This window comes from Phoenix dactylifera, chromosome 1 (genome assembly GCF_051530095.1).
Source record: "Phoenix dactylifera cultivar Ajwa chromosome 1, Ajwa_hap1_PhDact_Kaust_v1.1, whole genome shotgun sequence".
NCBI lineage: Eukaryota > Viridiplantae > Streptophyta > Magnoliopsida > Arecales > Arecaceae > Phoenix > Phoenix dactylifera.
Window position 1 is genome coordinate 3,725,138 of NC_143190.1, and position 19,697 is coordinate 3,744,834.

Below are 19,697 nucleotides of genomic sequence, written 5' to 3' on the forward strand. Positions count from 1 at the left end.
ATTGGCTTTCTAATACATATACTTTTGGCAAAATCACAAGATTGATAATGGGAAAGGGATTAATTGGAATAATTGGGATTAATGGGAAGAATTGTTGTATTTTTTAAAAATTGCATCCATTTTTTTTCCTTTAATACAAGTGGAATGGTTTTTTACCATGGGATATAAATAGCCTTTGCCCCTATTATGCTATCATACTTTCCCTTGCCATGTTTGCACCTTTTTTCAAGGATAAGAAGGAAGGGATCTGGCCAGCACCCCTTGTTATGGTTTTGCAGTTGTATAGTACATATTGTCAAAGTTTAATAGATGATTGCAAAAATTTATATATAGAAACATAATTGCAGAATTTAAATTAAGTACTTTATAAGAAAAGTTGTACAAGGTTTGAATGCCATTTGCACATATCATGAACACAAGTTGTACAAACTTTTCAATTGTTAGAGCAAGCAAATGGGTAGGTGTACGTGCTATGTGATTAGGACCAAAGGCATAATATAAAACAACAAAAAACCAAGCCATCTCAAGAGTTTGAGGGGGAGCTATTGGAGTTGGAAATAGTAGAATCAACTATGATATTTTTTCATGATATCTCTGAGTGATTACTAGTTTGTCCTAATGTACAATTATATAAGAAGTCATCAAGGAATTTTGGGATGCTAGATAAGAGAGAGTTTCCCTCTCATCCAACGAAAAGTCCATTTTACTTTTTAATGTATAAGATCAATGGGAATGAATAGTTCTTCATGGACTCAAAAGCAACGGATTGCCTTTCTATGCAAATTTATATAAAAAAATATTGGAAATGCCAATAGGGTACTGCTAGAGTGAAATAAAAATGACATATAAAAAATGGAATATAAATCTTGCTGTAGTACTTATGGGGTGAATGTTGGTCATCACCTCAGGTTGTTCCGACCTCCTTGACCTTGGCATTAACCGAAGTGAATAACCTCGGTATTAGCCAACATACCGTTTTGGTCGATCCTGCTTAGAAGTAATGCTAAAGGTCATTGAATGAGTCGCAATCATAATCTTGACAATGGTTGCAGCGTGAAAAACACGATCGACGCGATTATCGCTGCATGTCCCTCGTGGAAAGCCATTACCATACGGTTAATACAAGATAGGTCATTATCGTACAGTTATGTCACTTCCTAATTATAAATCAGGTAACGGATACCGCTTTCGTCCCATATATAGGAATGATCAGAGGATCCTCATGTAAGTATTCTCAAGCTCCCTCTTTGCCTAAAGCACTCATCTATGCTCAATCTCACTATTGCTCTAGATCCTACTAATTCAAGCATCGAAGGATCCTCCATCAAAAATCTTCAGACAAGTAAATTTCTTTACAAATTGATCTTCCATCTTCTTTCTCAGTTTTGAACAACCTCGGTGTATCTCGATTACAACCATCCTTGATGTAGATCGGTTTCGACCGATCTAAATTCATTTCGGGCACCGACCGACCTCAACTTAAATTTTAGTAGTAACAAGTACTAACATTAAACGACTGACTTTAAAGGACAAGCAAGTGCCGTGGCTGATCGGTTTACCGATTTGCTCAGCGTGGAACGGAGAATAAAGGCTAGGGCAGGACATGGAAGACATGGTTAACGTCGTAGATACACGTTAAAGTGGGTACAAGGAGATCATATGCAAGTTTAGAAGTCATGATTCCATCAGGACCACTTGAATCCGTATCAGGGCTAACGTGTCACACGTTTTGATCACCTTCCATGGCTGGTACTGCAAAGCAAGCTAAAACCACGTCCCATAACTGAGCCTAGATGAATAACGACAAAGGTGGCGAGAATGATGGCTTTCGCGAGAGCGAGCTCTCATGAAAAGACCCGTCCCTTTCTGCGAGTGGGGAAACCTTTATTAGTGCTCTTGACAGGCTTTGGACTCTCAAAAACAGCTTACATGCATCATATTGCAGCGTTTGGATGGTAGGAGACTGAATACGGTGGCTGAGAAGGACCCGAAAACGGAGGAAGTCTCACTTTATAGAGAGGAGGTTGGGGTGTCAAACCTAATGATTTTTTTTTTTTGAAAAACAAGCAGATGGCTTTTCTACTGAAAGCCGGGCGAAAATTTAGTTAGGAAGCTTTGTATGGGGCCAACTAAATCTCAAAGAACAATAGTTTAAGTAATTAAAGATATATTTAATGGGGTTACAAAGATATATATTATAATATTTGCTTGTTCACCCCAAAGGCTTGATCAGTCATCTGAGATATAGGTGATTGATACATCCACAATTTCAGAATAGTTGTCCTTTGATCGCTATATACCCAAGACATCCACTCTTCTTGCCAATTTTTCAGATGGCCTTCTGCCTGTAGCTTGAGAATGGTTCCTGCATCTAATGTATTATATAGAGGCCTATATAGGGCCAACACTTAATAATGCTCTATGTATTAAACCTGCATGATTCTTCATGAGAAGGTCAGTTAATGTTTCATTTTTTTCTTTTTTGAGAGGATTTTTTTTTTTTCTCTTGTGAGGATTGTACTTCATTTTTCTTCTTTTTCATTTTGTTAGAAATGTTTCATAGTTTGCTTTTGCAAATGCATAATCTGATAAAATGAGGTTAAAAATCTACAGATATATTATAAATATCATGAAAATTCAAAAAATTCAACAGCTAAATGCGAAGAAGAATTCAATGGTAAAATTGACAATATGTGAGGCAGTAATTGAATTCTGTCAAAAGGTAAAATATAGCAATCACGTTTAAGCTAGTAGGAGTAGGAAAGATGACAAAATGGAGAGTATTTGAACAGTTTTAGTCAGTTGAGCTTCAGCAGTACGTAGTCATTTTAAACATTCTTAGTGACACCTGAAAGAAGCCCAAGGACTCCTGATTCCTTTTTCATTAAAGTATGTGATCCTGTTACATAGAAATAACTATCTTAAGGATGAGTGATCAACTGTAACCTGGAGATGGGAAGGAATCATTTTGCTCAAAAAGGCTGGAAAGAACCATTTTATTTATGGCTGCAAACAGGCCGACTGCTTGTGTTAAGCATAATTAAAGATCAATCATTTTAGAAAAAAGCTATAACTTTAAGTCTAAGGAACGATTCAACAGAAAACAGGTAGGATTGAATCAGCTATGTGTGAGCCGGTCCTGTCCAAGGTAGTAGTTGATTTTTTTTTTTTCTTCTTTTTTTTGTTCACTCTTCAAGTCAGGCAGTCTTATTTTTGAGAACTAGGATGGAAAGAAACCTCCCAAAAATTGGATCAGAACAATTTTATTTGGCTCCAATTTATTCTGATTCAGAACATATCCAAATTATTAAGTGAACCTAAAAATTTTCAGCAAAGATTTTTTTGATTCCTTGATTTGATGTCGGCATGTCTTTGGTCATACTCGGGATGTCTTCTTTTCTGTTCATTTGGTGTCACAACAGCAACAGTTGGATTTAACAATCTCATAATGCATTGTTAACATTTGCTCCCCTTCCAAGGAACAACAGCTTCAGCATTTCAAGGACTCTAGTTATCCTTAAAATAAACTAAAATGAAACCTTTCAAAAAATTGTTTATGATAAACACAATCCAAAACCAGTCTCTATTAAGGATTTTATCTTCTACTTCGATCTAGTGCTCGAGCAGAGCCAAACAAGCATGATTATAAAGTTACAATCTTTGTGGACCGGTCTTAGACAAATTAAAATGTTCACTAGATGCAAAACAAGTGATGTATCAGAAGTTCAAACATGTTTATTTTCCCTTTTAATGATCTGACAAAAAAAATAGCAAAAACCACTAAACACTCTCATCGCCCAATATCATCAATGTAACAGTGTAAAGCAGATAACAGCTTTTAGGTTGCTGAAGAAATTGAGTGATTAACAAGATTCAATGCTAAACATAAATCAACAACATCGTCTAAGCCTATAGCGAGCATAGACATAAACATGGGCAAGGTTGTGCTTTAGTTATCTCAAGTAGATCCTTGAACCCTATTTCAAGGTCTTCTTTGATGGTGGAAAATTATGGAAGAATTTGTGTCCAAAAAACTCAAGCATCTACAAAATTTTTTGGGTTTGTTTATGCTGCAACTGCCTCTATGCTTGTCGACTCACAGAAATCCGACATTTCTACAAAATTGAAACTGACCCACTTGTGCATTGTATACATTTTACTTCCCCCGCAGGCTCGGATCAAACCCCCCCTCGTCAAGTCCTCAAACCTCTTAAAATTAAATTAAAACGCGTTAAGATCACAGCTCATTCCTCGCCCCTCCTCTCCTGACATTTCTACAAAATTGAAACTGACCCACTTGTGCATTGTATACATTTTACTTCTTGTCATTGCTCTGAGCTTTGCTGTATTCTCTTGTGATAAACCAATGCAGTCTTTAAGGTTTGAGAGTTTACCTTGGGACCTAATATAAATGGATGTGCAGAGAGACCTAAGTTAAGGGACAGTAAAGGATCCATTCTGCCAGTGCTGCAACAACTAATAGCAAAACCAATCACCAGCTTCAAGAAAAGAAATGACCACCAACATCAGACCACATGGAAACTACCACTAACAACCTGAGTTTTGGCTTCCACCACTAATAACTCCAACCTGACGCATTTGAAACCTTTTTTCAGAACTGGCATTTATTAGTTGTTCTATTACCAGGCTAGTTTCAGAAAGCAGCATGCTTCAGAGCACAGTTTTTTTTTTTTTTTTTTTCTTATGCTACAAAATTTTTCTGTAGCCATCCAGCTGATAAAATGGAAATTTTATATTTTAGAATGGTGAATGAAGAAGTGATAGAAGCCTTTTGCAGGACATAAATTTCATATATTAAAGCACTGAGTGCAGTAAATTAACTACACATTTAAACAGTAAAACACTTGCATTTGCATTTCAAACCGCATATAATATAATTAGTGGTGACTTGTTATTAGTCATGAACTCTGTTAACAGAGAACCAATGGACTAAAAAATTAATATTTCATGCTAAGATATTGCAAAGTGGGGTACAGCCTCTTCTAACTAGGGAGGGGAATATGGGATCAAACCTTGAGGAGTGGTGCACAAGTTTTTGGCCTAGTTACTTATATCTGGTATTCTCCTACCATCAATCTATAGAAAAAAGGGGAATAAGAGAGGGGCATTTTGTGAAGAGTTGATGGGTGAAGAGAGAGTACTTCTAACAGTTAATTACAAGTCTTTGGATTTTCGAATAAGCTGATTTCTGATGACGATTATAATATAAGCAAATTGACATAAGTTACAGCAGTATTGAACCCAATCGAATAAAAAATCACTTTATGGACAATGGCAAACCCACGTAAAACTTAAATCCAGCATATGTTCAGAATAACATTTTAATGCAACTATGGGTCACAAATCAAAACCATATAAATTCAGTTAAATAATGCATGGCCATACCGACGGCTGATATGGCCTTCAGAAGTCCAAGTCTAACAAGGGGGCTGTCAGTTTTGTCCTCCAAATCATAAATGGAAAGACAACCTTGACTTAATATAAAAATACTAGTACCAACCCTCACACTTCTTTTAAAGTAATGGGTGCGAACCCTTGTATTAAAGTGATGGAGCAAAGAGTAGATTCTTTGATGGCTGTTAGATGGTTATCATCCACTTCGCTAGGACTGCCAGAAAATAACATCATCTCTACAGTCTTTCGAAATTAGGTATATTTATAGAGAGGCTAACAACGTAAGGCTAATAGTGTGATAACTCAATACCTCACCCAAAAAAGCTAGCCAGAAAGTATATTTGAATTTCTTGATCCTATATAAGCACACAAGATCTATCCAGCAAATAACCAATATGGAATTAAACACACGCTGAATAAAGGTTCAAATCTATTCAAATCTAATCACAAGCACCACGATCGGCCCATGGTCAACCTCTATGAATCCATACTGCAATGTCCCATAATCCATATAGGTTATAGGCCAGGTCCGCTCTGATACCATTTGTGACAACTTAAAACCTCACCCAAAATGGCTAGCCAGAAGATATTATTTAGATTTATTGATCTTGTATAAGTATCCAAGATTTACCCAGCGAATAGTCGATGTAGAACTAAACACATATCTGCGTGGATCTTTACATGCAAATTGGATGGCGATACATATATGGCTAATCACATCAGATCTACTCTACGAACATTATTGATGGATATTCCTACTGAATTTGCCAATAGTTTATTTTCTACTTTCTATGGATGTAGTTATTCCATATTGGTTTAATAAAGGAAGTTGGACTTGAGAATTCTTTAGAACAGAAGTGAGTCCCTTGATCTGCTTGTTTTAGGTTCCTCTTCGGCTTTTGGATAAAGCAGCTGGAAGTCCCAATGTCATGCCATATAAAGGGGATTCAAGATGGTATCATTGCATAATCTCCCATGTCCAACATATTCCATGAGCCAATTATTTGAATGCGTTGGAATATAATCAATAGATATTATAGATGCTGCAATACAATGTACTGCAAGCCCAAAAGGCACTCATCCTTCCACGACCATAATTTCACATCAATATATGCAAATTGGATAAATGAGATATAGGGTTTTGAAAAACAAACGATACGACCTATGTAGCTCTTTGAGGATGCTTCATCAAACAAAATGGCTAAATTTGTGCATACGGTAAAAAAATATTTTTAAGATTCGGAGACTATGTCACCAATTGCCTCATGGGTATTTAATATATTCATACCCAAAGATTTCTTAGGGACAAAAGGTCTAATTCCCAATTTCACAAATCTTTCTATTTTCCAATTCGATATAATCCATTCGTTCATAAACTTATTTACTCCATTCTACACATTTCTATAACACCTCCAGCAAAGAAAGAAATATTCAATTTTGAAAAAAAATTTATATATATATAACCTCTTAAATATTCGAATTTGTATGAATATCCTTATAAAATTGATATTTGCATTATACCTTCATAAATATCATTTCTGCATAAGTACCCTCCACATGAGGGTTCTGTAGATGCTGTTAGTTAAATTCATATTTATTTAAATTAAAAATTAATTATAATTATGAAAATACTATTTTGCCCCTGAAGCAGGTAATGGCTCTCACCACCAAGAAATCAAGGCCTGCGTAGCCCACCACCAATGCCATTGTCCATTGATTACAGAAAATGATTGTTGCTTTTGAAAAAGAGAGTTTGAGGTATGTCTAAGTAGTCATAAATCATGTTTTCTGTCATATCTCTTAGAATATTTAGAATCGTTTAAAGTTTAAAAGTGTATATTGAGTAGATTTTTTCTTCAAATTTCAGGATCATATATTAAATACCACCTCATTATTAATATATGCTTCTAAATAAAGTATTGATCAAGGAAAAGAGAGCTGCTAGAATAGCTCAAGGAAAGAAAAAATTTAAAATTTTTGAATGTGCATTGGGTTGATGATGACAAAGAAAACATCTAGTAATTTTGTAAATTGTTCATGTATTAACTCAGGCAGGTCAATAATGCATGACAACAAAAAGATAGATAAGAATCAAGGATTGACTTGAGTTACTGAAGTATCTTTGTCGTTAAATCATATACTCTTCCGAATCTTCTTACCAAAGTTGACATCTCCTATTTAAGTCATAATCAAATTGATGATACATAGAAAAGATACATATCTTTAGAATAATAAAATATGATAGCATGAAATCAAACATATAATACAATAAACAATTTGAGATGACCTTGTGTTAACTTTTAACCTTCAGAAAAAATGTAGAAAAGTATTTCTAGAGTCCTTTGCAGTATGACAACAAATTTAACCACTTCCATGCCCTGATAGTTCGCCATTGCTAGTATGCTGAAAAAATAACTCCAACATAGTTCTTTCCAAACATTCGAAGGAAAGATGTTACCATTTGTATAACTAACAAATAAATAGAAGCAATATAGAGCACATCAGAATACGCAAAAAGTGAAGAAAAAACTGTCAGTTTGTGATTTTGATTATTAGCAATAGTCAGTAATGAGTTTTTGTCTATCCTTATCTTGGAGAAAATTTTGCCTGTAAATGGTTCATATGACCCATAATTAACCTAATTATTTTCTAAAAGCTTTGCAGCCAGTAAAAATTTGACCTGTAATTTCAGTCATAGAAATCATGTCTGAATTTGTCTAGATATGAGTTAGGATAAGGATTAAACTTTAATCTATATTTGTATAGATTTGCAAAGAAGAATCTTCATTTCCCTTCATCTAAGTTCTGATAAGATTAAGTTCATATTAAATCCTTACTTGCAATAGGATCCTTTGAGTTTATCCGCAAGTGAGAGCAAATTTTTGTAAATTCTTTGCTTCCAAGTGATTAACTATCCCACTCTTAACTACCCTAGAGAATTCCTGAGAATCAAATATAGAGAATGTCGAGGAGAGGGGTAATTCTCTGGATGTTCCTCACTTGGTAAAAAGAGAAGAGTGCTCATGGTTGACATGGAGAAAGTAAATGGACAACGAAGTTCTCTCTATCCTCTAATATTTGCACAATAGGAGAGATAGCCACAATAGGTCTGGCTTGGTCAGGGACATGCAGTATGCTCAATCCATATCCATCTATATATACAGAGTAAGATTAGGTCTTCCTGAACCTATTTAAAGACCATGTTAAGTTGGGCTGGCTTTGCAGCTTCAATGATCAGAAATTTCAAATCACATCAAGATCCAAAAATGCATGAATCGATACTTAAGTTCATGCAAATTACATTTCCTTTTGTTGACTTTAGTAGTAAATTGATTTCCTTAAGGAATGTTCTACTATGGTCCAAGGGTTCAGCTTCAGTGCCTAACCTGCATGTGCCAAGTTTGGTTTTTGATTCTTTGTAAGAACAAAAAGCATAACTAGTACCCAGATTTCTAGCTTTGTAGAGGGGTAGAGAATTCCCACAGGATCATAATAGACTGCAAAACAAGGTTTCAAGATCATAGGGAAATATTACTATAAACTCATTGTCATAAATAGCATGTATTTAGCTTACTTAAGAACAGGTCAGCTCAAGCTCAGGCTGCATCATGATAACACAATTCGAGCTAAAATGGAGTATTGATTTCTTTGATCAGAGTGGGTCTTTTGAGGCTTGACGATCAAGTTTTAGATCAGATTTTGCAGCAGTCCACACATTCATTATTCTGAAAGACAGGGAATAAAACTAATGTTGAAAAGAGTTCATTTCCAAGTCACATTTTTTTTTAAAAAAAAAACATATGAAGTGTAAGATCTTGAAATATAGTGCATAGACAGGAAGGAAGATGAGGTTTGGATCAGGCTACCTTTCATGCCCCTTTCTAGCTAGCAAAGCTATCATCTTTTACATGGTCAGACTATTCTTGTTGTTATATGATGAATTTGAGAGTGAGCAGGATAATAATGCCCTTTGGGCATCCACAACTCATGGTTGTCACTGTTACTTTGGTGGCTCGGATTGCGATGCCGGTTTTGTCCCATGGGATGACTCTTGGATTAAGGTTCTCGCTTCTCAGTTGGTGCATGTTAAAAACTATGACATGAGAAGCGGGGGCTCTTTCCATTAGCATTCATCTATATAGGAGGAACTCGAGCAGAAATGTTGAAGATATGTATTTCTGAATAAGGGGTACTTTGATCTAGGAATGATATGGTGTATTACTAATACTTCTGAAACCTTTGTTGTCTTTCTAATTGAAAAATAAATTACACTAAGGGACCTCAGGAAAATTTGGACTTAAAGTTTCAAAAAAATTAATTGGTTTCATATTATGGAAGCAAAATGATTAGCATATCACTAGCCTGTAACCCATATAATAGAACCCAAAAGTAGGATGCCAGTAATAATTGTAATGTGAAATTTAAATCATGGTATAACTCTACTGAAAGTAAGCAAACATTGTCATTGTTGTAAGCGGACATTGTGGTATTAAAGTGGACATCATGTGACCGATGGAGAGTCTTCTTTCAATGAGCCATCTAAAAAAGAAGAAAATAACACCCAATTTTGAAAAGTGAGATTATCCCTCAAAACCTCGAATTATGTACTTTACAATTAGTGTTGAATCGAGGTAGCATGTGGGGTGCAGTGTGTACTTGCAAGGACCAGTAAGAAACCAAGATAGTAAAAGGTTGCAAACCTATGCTACAACTGCCGGCACGACGCTAGGGCAATAAGAGAGTTGCAAGCCTATGCTATAAGGGGCCGATAGAGAGCCGGGGCAGCAAGAGAGTTGCAAGCCAATCTAACCAGCCTAGATATCGGCTTCGCCTCTAAACCCATGCCAAATAGCACAAGGAGGTGGGGGACTAAACAAAAGATCCCTAAGTTCAAGGGTAGATCTGATGAAGTGAGGGAAGGGGATGCAATAAGGAGTTGCTGCTGTTCATGCCACCATTCAACTATTGAATAGGCATGTGTTGCAAAACCCCCTAAGCAACACTCAAATCAAGGGGGATTAGGTACAATCACAGCACAAACCCAATACACTAAATTTTGAAAATTAAAAATGCCCTAAAAAGGTGAAAAAGATATAGTGGATGAGTATCTAAGCTTACTCAATCGCTACTCTTAGTGCTCCACAAAAGGGGTGAATAGGGATAACTGTACAAGGCAAGGATAACTGGATAAGGCTGGGGATAGGCTGCTTTTAGAGCCTTCCTTATCACTCTAAGTCATAGACACTACTCATACACATAGCCAAAAGGGTGAAGAGGGGATGTAACAATGAATTCAAGGTAACCTACAAGAGGGGGTTATGATGTTTTGATGGTTTGTTTCTCTAATCTTTTTTATACTTCATATGATTGCTTAGAACAAAGTAAGCAAGCAAGAAAGAAGAACTAAAAGATCGATGAGCTAATAGTAAGGAATGCAGAACCGTTCCGAACCAGATGGTTCTTTCCGTTCCGAACCGTACCGGTGGCTTATTAATACGGTTCCGGTGTAGAAAACGGTACGCTGCTGGAGATGGAGAAAAAGAAGAGAAAGAGAGAGCGAGCGGGGGAGGGAGGGAGAAGGAGCAGCGGCGGACGCCGGCCAAAGGGACGCGGGGGCCGATGGAGGGTGAGGCCGCATCTCCTGTTTCCAAAACAGGGGATGTGGCCGCAGAAAAAAATTTGGAAATTTTTTTCTGCAGCCTCCGTCGGCCCCCCACGGCCCTTTGCCGGCATCCGCCGCCGCTCCTTCTCCCTCCCCCCCGCTCGCTCTCTCTTTCTCTTCTCCTTCTCCGGTAAATTTTCTCTCTCGGTACAGGCCCGACATAGCTCGTACCGACTCGTGCCACCAGACAACCGGTACTTTGCCCTGTACCGGCATAGTAGACCTTGGCTAATAGCAAGAACCAGAGCAAGTAAAGAAGCTAGTTAAGCATATGTACAGTCATATCTTAGACTTGCCGACTTTACTTAAAAATTTTGAATTTTTTTTCCGTGGCCTCCGTCGGCCCCCCATGGCTCTCCACCGGCGTTTGCCGCTGCTTCTTCTCCTCCCTCCCCCGCTCGCTCTCTCTTTCTTTTCTCCTTCTCCAGCTATGGCAGGTTTTCTCTCTTGGTACAGGCCCGACATAGCCCGTACCGACTCGTGCCACCAGGCAACCGGTACGGTGTCCGGTATTAGCACAGTAGACCTTGGCTAATAGCAAGAACCAAAGCAAGTACAGAAGCTAGTTAAGCATATGTACAGTCATATCTTGGAAGCTTGCATGCTTGAAACCATAGCATGAAAAGGAAGCAAGAAAAAGTTGTGTTAGATCAAAGAAAACTAGAGCAAGATTCAGAAAAGCTAAACAAGATCAAACTAGAAACAAGCTAGATCTAGATAAGATGCAAGAAAAGAGTCTATATTTTAGCCAAAGCATGCAAAAGAATAGGATCTAAGAAAAAGCAAAGCAAAACAAGCTAGATCTAAACTAGAGCAAGTTAAAGAAACTAGATCTAAACGAAACAAAGCAAAATTTACACTACCTCATGCACGTTCTAAACAAAAAATCATAGATCTACAAATAAACAAGCTAGAATTAATCATACATGCATTATAAAGTCTAGGATCTCGATATGCAAGGGATCATAGCATGGATGTACAAAAACAAAAGAGTATAGCATGAAAGATACCAAAGATCAAGATCTATACTACAAAAGCAAAAAGAAACCCTACATAGGCAACATTTAGAGAGAGGACTGCTCGTGGCCTACCTCTTTTAAAGATTTTGTGAACTTTTTTTTTTGGATAAAAACCTGGAGAAAAAAAAAAGACAAGCAAATGCAAGAAGTAAGCAAATACAAAGCAAACTAAAAACCAAAAAGCAAAGGCCCTAGGTCTAGCAACTTCAAGTTACATAGTTTTTCCAAGTTTCAAATTGAATTTTCCTAGTGGAGTCGCCAGATTATTGCAACATCCTTTATAATTATGGTATGGCAGCAATCTAAGGTGGTTTGAAGTTGCCTTCTACTTTTTAAGGCTAAGAAAAGCCAGAAAACTAAAGAAAAGAGTAGATAGGCCAATCAACAAAATTGAGTCTTGAGTAAGACTAGATGGTGTTGTTGGAAAAGGCTTGGGAATGAGGCAACCTCTCTAGGAATATACTTCTTTATTGGGAGAAGGGCCTAGGGGTACTACCATGCAACTATTAAGTGGGCATTCGATGGCCGGGATCTAGAAACCAAAATTCTAACTTCCTTGGTATGCCCTAACATGTTAGATCTCAGGATTTAATAGTGTTAGGGCTTTCTAAAGAGTTCGATCAAGGAATCTTGGACCTTATCTATCTACATAGATGCCTTAAAAGCCAAAAAAAGAGAGGGATCTACTAACTATCTGCAAGTAGGCAGCAATTAAGCTAAAACAAGCAAGAAAAGAGAAATACAAGCAAATTTATCATCAAGGAACCAGAACTTTCATTGAATTTAGATTGATGACATGTTAACAATTATAATAACAAGATCAAATAAATAAAAAAAGGAAGATAAGGGAAAAGAAGCTTCTCTAGTGATCAATCGATACAATCTGATATACTTGCTCCTTCTCGGAGTAGATCCATTAAGGATCTCTCCTAGCTTGGATTTCACCTTACGTTGGGCTTTCTTGGATCTCAAAGAGGGTTGCTCTTAGGATTGGAGGAATTTAAATCTAAGAGAATTGGGAAAAAGAAAAAGGAAAGCATAGAAAGAGAATTAAAGTTAAGGGATCTTAAACTAAAGCTGAAGAACTAAGAAAGTAGAAGGGCTAGAGAAGGGCCAACAGGAATCCAAATGGGAGCAGAGATCAAGAGAGAGCGCAGAGGAATAAGAGAGGCTTTCCTATCCTCCAAGAGTTGATGGAGATGGGGAGATAATGGTGGAGTTTAAATTTTCTAAATTGGAGAAAAGAAGTTGAGATGAGCCATGGATTACGAATTTGATTTGATGGTTGGGATGCTCTCTCTGTAAATTCTTCATTAATTTTGAAAGTAAAACACTAGTTAGGGCTCAAAATTATTAGATCTATTTGTTATTCTCTCTTATTTTTGTTTTTGATAATTTTTGGTGGATTTTTAGGTGTTTTTTAATAATTTTAATTGGTGTGTGTAGCCATATCAAAAAAAAAAAGAAATTCTAATAAAAAATTTGGGATATGGGAGGAGATTGTGATTTAAATTTGAGCCCAACCTAAGCTAGTTTAAAGTGGTTTTTAAAATCATAAAATTTAGATATAGAAGTGGTCCAAGTTATGTCCGATCAACTTCCATATATAAAGATCGACAATATTGGATATCAAGAAGTGCAATTTTGACCCACCAATCAATAATTGGTATGGATAGGAAGACGGAATTGAGGGATAATTAGGAGAAAATTGAATCGAGTTAATGAGTTAAGCTAGATCAGGTGAACTCTGATTAATCTATTTAGGTTAATTGGCACGATTAATAAGAAAATTGTTTAATTGAGCTTACAATTGGTTAATTGTAGATGGAATCAGATAGGAAAGTCTCTGAATAGGATTTGAAATGACTAGGCTAGGTGTAATTAGATTAAACTGGATGAATTATGGTTTTGGAATTAAGAAAATAGGTCAATTGACATAATTGGGTGAAATTAGGTTCAATCAAAAATGTAATCCATTGAGGGCAGGATGGAGTGGATATCAAATAATTTAGAGCTAATTGAAATAAAAAAGAAGGTTAGTGAGATAAAGATATGCCAAAAACAAAAAAAAAGATTTTTTGATTTAGGAGCATAATTACTTATTTATTTTAGATTCTAAAGCTTAGGAGGGAATGATCAGGAATGTCTACAATACTACTTGCCTCGTATCATTGAATATTTTTTATTATCTTTAAATTTACTTGGCTCTTTGTGTTTTCATACGGGATGCTACTATATGAGTACGGCCATCTATAAAAGTTCTACCTAACGAAGTTGGTAAAGTCTTTTGCATTCATATCAATAACTTAGGATTAGATCCCCATCATTGAGACCTTGAAGGACTAGGTTATTTAGATGTGAGTTGCCCCCTATTGTATCGCTTATTGCTTACGGCCCTTTCTAACATCAAAAATAATAGAATCACAAAAAAAAGATACACTAAGTTTTGAAAACTATAGAAATAAAATTTTGTTCTATGTTATCTGAGATAATTATTTGAATCTTTAAAAATATGAGATCCATCAAAGACAATTACAACATGCACCAAAATTTGATAATATATTTTTAATTTTTAACATTATTATATCTTATATTAATATATAATAAAATTAAAAATACATCAATACCCTTTCAAGTTTGGGCTATTTACATCTAGATCTTAAAGGTTAAAAAGTATCAATCCGCCACCAAAACTTCAAATTCGTTGCAATGTAATGCAGCCATCTATCTCCGTTACGAAATATTATCATGTAAGGGTCGCCCAATAATTAAACTTTTTTAAAAAATTAGAGTTGTCCTTCCCACTAACTTAGCAAGATGCTCATCTTTTGGCACGAATTAAAGAAGAGGGGAAGAAGATTCATGAGGACAAAGTAATTTGAGATGTATGCATGCGGAAGAATAATAAAGAACGGAGTGCTTTGAGATCAGTGCAAGTAGATGTATGACAAAGGATGGAATGTTTTAATATCATGCAGGTAGATAAATGACAAAGAATAGAGTGCTTTGAGATTTGTGCAGCCAGATGATGGAGGATGGAGTGTTTTGAGATCTATGCAAGGGATGGATGATAGAGGATGGAGTGCTTGAGAGCTGTGCAAGTGAATGCATGATAGAGAATGGAGTGCTTTGAGATCTATGCTAGCAAATGGATGATAGAAGATGAAGTGCTTTGCAATCTGTGCAGGTGCAACAAAGGATGAATTGCTTTGAGGTTTGTGCAAAGGTGATGGATTTGGATGGATAGAAAAAAGTCCTCTCGTACTTTGGAGTGCTTTGAGATTTGTGCAAGAAATGGCGATAAAGGATAGAGTGCTTTAAGATCTATATAGATGGATAGATGATGAAATATTGAATGCTTTAAGATATGTATAGTTAGATGGATGATAGAGAATGGAGTGCTTTATATGCAGGTGGATGAAAAACGAGGTTGGGGTGCTCTAATATCTGTGCAGATGGATGAAAGATGAGCATAGAGTGCTTTAAGATAGTGTAAGCTGATAGAAAATGGAGTGCTTTAAGATCTGTGCAGATGAATGGATAATAAAAATGGAGTGCTTTAAGATATGTATAAGTGGATGGATGGTAGAGGTGAAGTGCTTTAAAATTTATGCACCTGGATGGAGTGCATTAAGATCTACCACGATCCAACTTTTCTGAGTCAAGAGTAATTTTATTTTTTTTTCTTACTCTGTTAACGCTGTCAAGACCTAGATAGACGACTGAGCCACATTGCAACGAAAATAAAGTTTTGGTAGCTAATTGAAACTGTGTAAATCTTTGGGTCAAATTGTAATTGGTCCAAACTCGAAGGGATGTTTCTACAATTTTTTTTCAAAGATAAAATGATAGTTAATGCTCAACAATCCATGGTCAAAGTAAATACTATATGCTCCTTAATTAAAATCTTAGCTCCACCCTAAAAACTTATTAAGTCAATTGCTCTTACAACCAAAACAGTGGAAGGGACGATACTGCCACATCTTGGACCTATAAAATATGCAAGTTTTCTCATGTAGGTCTAGTGGTCCCCCTACTAGATGAGATCATAGCCATTTTCTACCACATGCATTGAATGGTACTAGATGTTGGTATTAAAGAAGTGATCCTGCTTTGTAAGAGGAATGACATAAATGACTTTTTACCAAACTATGGAATATTGATAAGAAAAACCAAGCATTTAAATGAGAGAATGAGCATAGGATTAAATTTGACTATTTTCTAACTTTGGTGTCCAAACATGAAAAGGAGCATAAATAGTGTTCATACTTGCAAAAGAAACAGCGAAACTTCATTTTATGTAAGGTTTAACTCAAACCTTTTTTATGGTATGCTCATGTTTTTTCTATCATCAATTGGCACCTATTTCAAACTAATCATTAATCAATTAGGTGGCCTTTGAATGCCTGTAGGAAACAAAATGTTATATTTGTTTACCTGCAGGTGAGAACTATAACTGTATTTGGCTGTACCATTAAAGTGGTATTAATTATGTACTACTAAATCATAAAGATGTCTCTAAAGCCTTTCTAGTATCATACGACCAATTTAGCCATAAGATAATATACTGCAAAAGGCTACCAAATGTAATTTGATTTACATGATTTAATTTGGTCAATTTATAATGTTGCCCAAGGTGACAAGCCAAGAGGGGGGGGGGGGGGGGGGGGTGAATTGGTTTCTTCTAAATTTTAGTGCTTTAAACGTTTTCTTAATTAAGTGCGGTGGATGCTTCCTTAAACTATTTGAATGATTTAAACTAGTGCAAAGATAGAAGATGATGCAAGAATAAACGTAAGCACAAGCACAACACAAACACAACAATATATAGTGGTTCGGTGCTCTCCTTAGCACCTACGTCCACTCCCCAAGCGTCCCCTTGGGAATTCACTATAATCCCGCGGATTACAGTTGGATTGTTTTCCGGGCTCACAATCCAAAAACCTATGTTGGTTTTACGGGCTCACCAACGAACCTATACACTTTGGTTTTCCGGGTTCACCAAAAACCTATGTTGGTTTTACGGGCTCACCAACGAACCTATACAATTGGTTTTACGGGTTCACCAACAACCTACGTTGGTTTTACGGGCTTACCAACAACCTATGTTGGTTTTACGGGCTTACCAACGAACCTTTACAATTGGTTTTCCGGGTTCACCAATCAACCTATTCCGTTGGTTTTGCGGGCTAACCAACCAACCTTTACAAGTAGTTTAATAAACAAAGGAAGAAGATTTAAACTCCTAGATGAGCAAATATAACAATATAATCTACAAAGAAGAGTTTAGAGAATATTTATCGCTTGATGTGACTTCTCTCTTCTTTGTCAAGGATGCTTCACTCTTCAAGGGTGGATGGAGCTCTTGATGACTCTTTGAATCTGCTCAACCACTTTCTTTTGATTCTTGAATGAAGCACTTGGATGAAGCTTGCCTTGCTAGGGTTCTCTCTTGAATGCACTTGATGTATTTTCCCAAAGCTTGCTTCCTCTGATGAATACTCCCTCTTAAATACTTCTCCAACCTCCAAATAGTCCTTTCTGACCGTTGGATTGAAGAAACTAGCCGTTTATAGCCGTTGGGAGTCCAAAAAGCATTTCTGCACAACTAGCCGTTATGTTCAGCCCGTGTTTGGGTCGGCTCAACCTGTCCTTGGGTCGACCCAACTTTGCCTTGGGTCGACTCAAACATTCCTTGGGTCGACCCTCTCAGAAACCACAGAAACTTCAATTTCAGCCTTCCTTCCCATGGGTCGACCCAACCATTCTTTGGGTCGACTCAAAGTCCACTTGGGTCGACTCAACTTCTTCTTGGGTCGATCCTCTCAGTAATTCCAGAGAACCAATTTCTGTCTGTCTTTCTGTCTTGCCTTTGGGTCGACCTTCTCAGGGTTTGGGTCGACTCAAGCTTGGGTCGACTCAACCACTGTTTGGGTCGACCCTCTCAGCAAATCCAGAGAGCATTCTTCAGTTGTGTTTTTGAGGTTCTTCAAGGTTGGGTCGACTCATGCTTACCTTGGGTCGACCCAACTCACTGTTCATTTGTGCCATTTTTGCAGGAGTGTGCCAGATGACTTCTTGATGTGCCGGGGTCGACCCAATCAACCTATGGGTCGACTCAAACCACACTTTGCTGCATTCTCAAGGTTAGATTCATCCAAATGAACAAGGCCATTTATCCATTTTCAATTAAACAAATATACTGAGAGTAATGAACTTATAAATGAAGTATCAATTTAACTTATAGCATGCTCTAGATAATTGCTTGTTAATCATCAAAATAATACTATCATCCTCATATAATAATCCAAACACTGGAAAAGGGCCTCCCCTACAACTGGGTTTCACTTGCATGCATTAGTTTTGTACTATTTGAATGATAAAATTATGGTCGCCATTGAACATTAGTTTGGATAGTATCACCTCTTGCCACTTAAGACAAGGGGTAGAGTTTGATCCCGAAGGGTGTCAACCCTTCCTCCTTTCAAGCTTCTATTTCTTAGTAACCTGTTTCGATGAGCATTAGGCTCGGTGGGCGAGTATAGGGTTAGAACTCGTTGCCATTTCTTAAAAGAACGATAAGTATAGGTCTTTTATCAACCAATAAACAATATAAAATGGGAAAATAAATTGTTGGAGCTAAAGATCTTAAGTCATGAATCAATTTATGTTCGCTTTGAAAAACATAAGAACAATCACATTTTGTTTTGTAGGTTTTGCTATGTAGTTTAAATATAAAATATATCTCGATTTCTTTCTTCTTCTTTTTTTTCTTTAGCTTTTTTGTAGGAGGTTTACTTGAGAATTTTAAGTTAAGAATTTTACTTATATGTGCCCATGTGAGGTAGCAAATTTTGAAAACTTATTATGACTTTTTAAAAAAAGGTTCTCTTTGAAGCCAACAAATGTGTACTCACTTTGTGAAATGCATCAATTTTTCTCTTTGAAGAGAGTGCCACAAAGGATGAGAATATACACAAAGAGAAGTACATCTACAAACCCTTCAAATATCATGACATCTAACCTTAACCATCTATTCATTGAAGCAAAAACCTGTGCACACATTGCATGCATCTACACATGTTTGATATTGCTTATTATTTACAACAACAAAAAATGTCACCTTGTATTATGATACATGCTTTCAATTGATAGAAAGATAATATCAAGGAAAGAGAATGACTAAACATATAATTGATATATATATTAACTTATTGTGAATGTGAGAACGACTTAATTTTTTGGTTTCATCATGGACATGATAATGAATCCCAAGTCACATAAAGAGACATCCATATGCCATCCAAGTACTTTAATTATAGCAATAACAACCATGCAATGCATTCTCAATGAATACATTTTCAAATCACATAAATACAATGGAGGGTGAGTATCTACTACCGATTATCTCCTATTACTAAACACTTGAAGACTTGCTGAGAGTTGTTTATCATTTGTCATGACCATATATACAGATTGAGTGGCTGTTTTTATTGATGAGAAGTCTAGTAAAATTTTGTGGACATTTTACTTTAGTATTCTTGTTCTGTTTAAGGATATATTATTATTATTATTATTATTATTATTATTTTTGTATATCG

General features: G+C 36.3%; 1 long non-coding RNA gene across 1 annotated transcript; it reads right to left on the reverse strand.

The window, feature by feature from the left end:
* Nucleotides 1-2,339: 2,339 nt before the first annotated feature.
* Nucleotides 2,340-13,861, reverse strand: LOC120104067 (uncharacterized). Its single transcript, XR_015976026.2, has 2 exons — nt 12,169-13,861; nt 2,340-9,140 (listed from the first exon to the last, which is right to left on the reverse strand). It is a non-coding gene; the product is annotated as an uncharacterized LOC120104067 (long non-coding RNA).
* Between the last annotated feature and the right edge of the window lie 5,836 nt (nt 13,862-19,697).